Source organism: Oryctolagus cuniculus, chromosome 7, assembly GCF_051225735.1.
Source record: "Oryctolagus cuniculus isolate XC-2025 breed Fujian yellow rabbit chromosome 7, ASM5122573v1, whole genome shotgun sequence".
NCBI classification, from domain to species: Eukaryota; Metazoa; Chordata; class Mammalia; order Lagomorpha; family Leporidae; genus Oryctolagus; species Oryctolagus cuniculus.
In genome coordinates this window covers 2,476,552-2,483,313 of record NC_142873.1, presented here as the reverse complement: position 1 = coordinate 2,483,313, position 6,762 = coordinate 2,476,552, and the positions used below count along the sequence as shown (strand labels likewise).

Sequence of the window (6,762 nt, the reverse complement as noted above, 5' to 3'; positions counted from 1 at the left end):
TGTCTTCCAAATAAATAAAACAAATCTTAAAAAATTATACTGCTTCTTCATGAATCTTCAATAACTATCATAAAAGTTACATGCAGACTGAGGGCAGTCCTGTTACAGAAAGTAGAAAATGAAACAAAACAAAAATATAAAACTAGGAAACAATGGTTAAACTCCAGAAAATATTTTTGAGATTCCTTTTCATTAATGAGGGTAGTGTTTCCTTTTTTGGTAGAGACCTGGTTCAGTTTGATAACCTTCATTAACTTTGTCCAGGAACATCAGTAGTGGGATCAATTCCTCCAGAACCTGTCTGTGCATTTTTGATGTAAAGATGACAAACATTTTATTGCTGGTACATTGACTGAGATGTGGTTTTAGTTCATCCCCAATCACTGCATGAACAGCCACCAGACAGAAGACACCAGCTTCCTGAACACTGCTCTCTGAGTTATCATAACCCTGTATTAGGCCTAGCATACTTTCTGGCAAAAGTAGGTTAAGGGGTTCCTTGGACTTTCTCACTATCACTTTTGTTTGCATTTTGATTGCATCCAGGTTAATTGGGTAATCTGTAGTTTGGATGATAGGACCAGGCACTTTGATACATTGCTCTGGAGTAATGGAAGTAGCTAATGCTGATGCAGCATCCTCAGTAGATCTCATCACCTCCTTATGAGGATCTTTATGTGCTTTCATTGTTTCCATTCTGCATAGCTTATTTATTTATTTGATGGGTAGAGTTATAAACAGTGAGAAAGAGAGAGAGAATGGTCTTCATTCTGTTGGTTCACTCCCCAAATGGCTATCATGGCCGGTGCTGTGCTGATCTGAAACCAGGAGCCAGGTGCTTCTTCCTGGTCTCCCATGTGGGTGCAGGGGCTCAAACACTTGGGCCATCCTCCACTGCCTTCCCAGGCCACAGCAGAGAGCTGGACTGGAAGAGGAAGCAATCAGGACTAGAACCCGGTGCCCATATGGGATGCTGGCACTGCAGGCAGAGGATTAACCAAGTGAGCCATGGTGCCAGCCCCTCTGCATAGTTTTTAAGTCTTGCTGGTTGATGCCTTAGGATTTCTTTCAAAACCTTTAATTCCAAAGTCCTGATTGTTGGCTCTTTATCCCCAAGGGTTTCAAGCAATGAAAGCAATATTGTTTTGAAGTGTTCATCCCAAACACTGAAAGATTTTTCCTATGCCAGTTTCATGAGTTCATAGAGGGTGACTTTTCTTCCACACGTTCCTTGTGATTAGGCAGCTCCTTCAATAATTCTGCAACTAGGTCAGAATGGTCTAGGATAAGATCATCAGGAAACTGGTTGGCATCATCATCACTGAAATTTATAAAATCTCCTGGATCCATCTGGTTGGCTAGTTTCTATGTAATTAAGGATAGCAACCTTCACCTTCAAGCTTGGTGCTTGGGTATGATCAACTGTAAATCTCACTAGAATATTAAACTGGAGATCAATTGGAAAAGATTCTCTGGTGATATCAGGGGTTTTCTGAACTTTTGCCGGAACAGATCCAAGCAAGTCAGTACCCATTTTATAAGTAGCTGTGTCAGCAGCACAAATGACAAATCTTGAGGATAATCCTTGTGGACCTGTATCAAATCCACTAAACTCTCCAAAAACATGTTGAACACCCTGCCATGAGGCTCAGCAAATATTCTTGTGAATACATCATGTAATCTTTTCAGTTCAACTTGACTTAAGGTTCTCTGATTTTTTTAGTAAGTTCTGCAGGCCCAGAAGTCCTTCCTTCCTTTCTGACCAATTTGAACTAGCACATCTATTAAGGACTTTTGCAGCATCTTCCATCTGCCTCAGAAATGTAGGAATACTACCATTTCAAGAACTATATGAGCCTTCTAAACAAGCACTAGACACATTGCTATCGGCATCATCTCCTGAATACATTCCATATGATTCATATCTTTGAGCTGGTTTTTCAGGACATCTGTTACTGCCTCTTCCACATTGGAACCCGTGTTCAGGACATGCAATGCACTGACAGAAGATGACTGTCAGCTTGATTGGCTGATCTCATACCCTAGATGCAAGGGCTGAAAACAGCCAACAAGACTTGCATTCCGGCTCCTTTCCTGACTTGCTTCCTGGCTGCATACCTGACTCATACTTGGTCGAGGAATATGACAACTGTGGGCAACTGAGAGCCTTGATGGACTAGCCTCTACGCTACATCCCTGGATGCTTGGTATCTTGCTTCTTTTCTGCACTGGGGGCAAATTGACCAGGACTCTTGGAACACCAGAGCTCATGATATCCTGACTGGCTACCAGGTTGTGACTGGGAGAACATTTTCATTCAGATTTGTCCTCTAGAACCCATCTTGGCATTTTCCATGCCAGTATGTGGTGCCGAAAGCTCTGCTATCACCTGGCCTAGGGAAGCATAGGAACCTGGATTTAGGGCACCTGCACCCAACTGCCCACTTTGCACAGACTGTCCAGAAGTATGATGTGCCTTGGCACCAGCAGCAGCATTCACATCAATGTCACTTTGTGAACACTGCAGACTTCCTGGAAGGGAACTGACTTTGCGGCTACCTGCTGATACTCTTCCAGCCACAGCTGACAGATTTGCTGTAGACCATTTGGAAGAAAAAAGGCAATTGAGGCTTTCTTGTGAGCTAGATGAGGACCTGTCTGATTGTGGAAGACATGCTACACTGCTGGAACTCTTTAAGTAGGCTTGAAGACTTTTGATAAGATGGTTCAAGGGAATTATACGGTGTCTCAGCTTCACCAGGAAATAGGTTCTAAGACCCATATATGTGTTTCTTGTTTCTACTCTTGCCTTAGCATCAGCATCAGCATTATGAATCGCCTTCTTAATAGTTTTGACCAAGTCAGCTGCATATCTTTATAAAGAATGAGTCTGCCACTCTTGCAACAGCAAATCTAAAAATTCAAATGAATGCCTCCTCACAGACTGATTTTGATGTGCAATTGCTTGTTATTAAAGGTATAAGTCTGGGCACATGAGTATTCTGAATGATGAACATGATTGCTGCACATCCAGAAGTTGCCATGACTGTTCCAGCTATGGTAATGCAAGCTTCCTGAACCACTTGAGATCTCAAATCCCTAGCTGAAAGTTTAAGTGACCCATCCAACAAGTGTAAATGTTAGAAAAAGCAATCATATTGTGCAGCTCCAGCAACCAGCAGTGACCGGCATGCTGATCCCAGTCATGTTTGTCATCTGAAAAAATTTCACTGATTTTATTTAAAGTTTCTTCAAGTTCTTGACTAGAACAGATCTGAGTAGAAGGGACATCTGTAAAAGCTTTTATAAAATCTTCCTTGTCAACTGCTCCAGAACCTCCTTTTGAAGCATCTCCAACCTTAGGGCCACCTGCTGAACCAGGTTTCCTTGCACTGTTGACAGGATTTCTGGACATTTTAGGTTCAGGAACCTTGAAGGCTGAAGCAGCTGATGATGGCCTATTTCCATTCAAGAGTTTTTCATCACCAAAGCTTTTATCTTTGCAGACATTCAAAATCATACCATCTGAATTTTGCACTTCATTAATTTTGGCAACAATCATTTTTAATCTAGCAGAAGGAATTCCTCTTGTTAAAGATCTACTCACACTTTCTCTCCCACATGTCTATATATCTCCACTATAGCCAATATTGCAGCTTCTCTCACTTGACTATTAGAATCCCCAAATAGGACACACAAATGTGGTACCAACTTGCTGAGGACTAATGGCTAAGTCCCAAAAGTGTTTAATGTTTCAATAAGACACAGACACATGCTTTTTCATGATTAAAAATTCTTGAAGCCAACAGTCAATTATACATACATAGGTGGTGCTATTTCATTTAACTTCAATATCACTGAGCTTCATCTCAAACTTTATTTTTGGCATTTTCCATTCTATTAAGGTTTCAATAATCATTGCTACGTAAGATTTAAATTGTGTTGAAAATTTATGAAAAAGGCACTTAAAATTGCCAATCCCATTAATGATACCTGATAGTTGCTTGACCTCATCCAGCCGGTGAGCACATTGATGATTTTGGCTTGGTGGCTCTGGTCCTCTTCCAGGTCTGAGATGGCACTGAGGGTACTGAGATCAGAAGGAGCTCCTGGATGACCTGCAACCTGCTGCCGCTGACCTACTGCAACACCTGGGCACTGAAGTACTCCATGCTGCAGGGTTCCATGGCTGCAGCTAGTGAGGGCCAACTTTCACCCAGCCTCCAGTGCAGGTCGGTGCCAGTAACCCACAGGAAATGCCTTGCCCACCAGAGGTGTGGCTCCCAGGGCTAGGCTGGCAGTGAGAGCAGTGCCAGGTGCCCAGTGGCCCCCAAACTAGTCAAAATTGGCACCCCCTGGGCTCCAGCCTGCTTCCATTGCCATTTCTGTGCTAGGAAGTGAAATTTATTGTTTGATGATTGAGATAGTGAGAACTGTAGGTGTTTGGTTTAAAAGGGGGAAAGGCACAAAATTGCTGCTTTTATTGTTTCTATTTTTTGAAACTCGAGTTATTTATAAGTAAATTTTAAGCCTTGATTTTTTAAAAGATTTTTAAAGATTTTATTTATTTATTTATTTATTTGAGAGGTAGAATTATAGACAGTGAGAGGGAGAGACAGTGGGAAGGGTCTTTCTTCCATTGGTTCACTCCCCAAATGGCCACAATGGCTGGAGCTGTGCTGATCTGAACCCAGGAGCCAGGTACTTCTTCCTGGTCTCCCATGTGGTCACAGGAGCCCAAGTACTTGGGTCATCTTCTGCTTTCCCACACAATAACAGATAGCTGGAAGGGAAGAGGGGCAGCCAAGACTAGAACCAATGCCTATATGAAATGCTGATGCTGCAGGTGGAGGATTAACCTACTGTGCCATGGCTCCAGCCCAAGCCTTGATATAGATAGATATAAAGACAGAGTAACAGAGAGAGGTAGAGACAGAGAGATCTTCCATCCTCTGGTTTACTCCCCACATGGCCACAATGGCCGGAGATGCTCCAATTTGAAGCCAGGAGCCACAAGCTTCTTCCATGTCTCCCAGGCAGTTGCAGGGGTCCTTGAACCATCTTCTACTGCTATCCCAGGCCATAGCAGAGAGCTGGATTGGAAGAGGAGCATCTGAGACTAGAACCAGTGCCCACATGGGATGCTGGCACTACAGGCCTGGGCTTTAACCCACTGTGTCACAGCACTGGACCCTGATTTTTGTATTTAATTAGGCTTCTGAAGGTCAGGCATCTTGCAAATTTCAAAGAAAAAGTGTCAAGAGAAAATAATTTTTTCACACATTTAGAAAAATTTTTGAGAATTTCAGCAATGCTCCCATTACTACTGAATTTGTGTTTTCTTTTTTTCTATATTTAAACAGTCCTGTAGTTATTCAGGGCCTCTGGGGAGAGTGAGTCTGACTGAATGCAGCAAATGAAAAAGCCTAAGGCTGTAGTCACCTGTGCTCTCCGGGCCTTTTTCAATCCCCCAGCATGCCAGCTCCTAGTGTAGGGGGATGGGAAATTGCCAGAATGTCCTGAGCAAACTCCCCTGTGGTGGACATTGTTTTCACACTGAGAGAAGGGAAGAGGCTGTGCAGAGATGTCCAAACTGAGACAGGAAAGCCAGGGACGAGTGATCAGTAATGAGGCTGAGCAGAGAGCCTTGGTCTGTTCCCCTGAGCTTTAATGTGAACAATGGCCACTCAGTGTTCACAGACTTTCCAACCTTCTCTCTTTTGAGCTTCAGCACTCCATCTACAACGGAAAGCCAGTGTTGCTTGCTGTTTTGAAAATGGTTTGGGAGACTCAGAGCTGTAATAATACATCAGGTACTGGAATGAAGGTTTTGAGTTTCCTGTAATAAGTACTGTGACTTAGAAGAGGGAGGCAGATACATGGGAGATGGAAGAGTTGCAAGGGCATTACTAAAGACTAGTTAGGGCAGGGCCACAGTGGACACAGTACTGGAGGAGTAGCCAGGCTTTCTCATCTTTACTTTCCTCCCCGAAGTTTTATATGCATCTCTGTTTTAAATTCCACCATCTTTTCAGAATATAACAACTCCCTTTCCTTGTATTTACTTTCAAGAGCAAGGAAAAGGATAAGTTCCCATTTATTTTCTCCCTGTTCTGTTCAAGATTTGTGCTCCATATTCACTATAATGTTGATGGCCATTGCATTGATGCATCCATGATAACAATAGCATCATTCCCTCCTCAGAGGCATCACCACTTTTTAGATTTTGAGACCATGTGTGTCAAGCCACAAATTCATCCTCAGGTAGCTGTCACATCATAGCTTCTATAAAGCTGAGGTAGGAAAGGGGGCTGGGGGTGGTTGTGATTCCTGAGACCCAGAGGAGCTTTATCATAGCATCCTGGATTTTTCTGACTTCTCTGGAGTCTACTTTAGAAGTTGGACCTGCTTCAGGCATTCTAGGGTGAACAGACATCACAGTGGGCCTGAGAGGTCTCAAAGAATAACTGGGTGCATTTTTTCTCTCTGCTTTCAGCTCTTATGAATTGAAACATATCCTTCTCTTCCATCCTTTCTCTCTTTCCCTCCATCTACTTTCTGATATGTTTCTTGTTCTTTTAAGTGCTGTTGCAGCCAATCTCTAAGATGATCCCCAATGATCCTTACCAGTATTCACACCCTTTGCACACTCACTGAGTCTGAGACAGCCCTGTAGAAATAGTAGTATGTCATGGAAGAGATGACATGTGACTTTTGAGGCTGTTGCAAAGACCATTCCAATCTGCCTTGGATCAATTCCTC

The 6,762-nt window shown here is 42.9% G+C and overlaps 1 pseudogene; it reads right to left on the bottom strand.

The window, feature by feature from the left end:
• Positions 1 to 250: 250 nt before the first annotated feature.
• LOC100353787 (CLIP-associating protein 2 pseudogene) lies at positions 251 to 4,187 on the bottom strand (annotated as a pseudogene).
• Between the last annotated feature and the right edge of the window lie 2,575 nt (positions 4,188 to 6,762).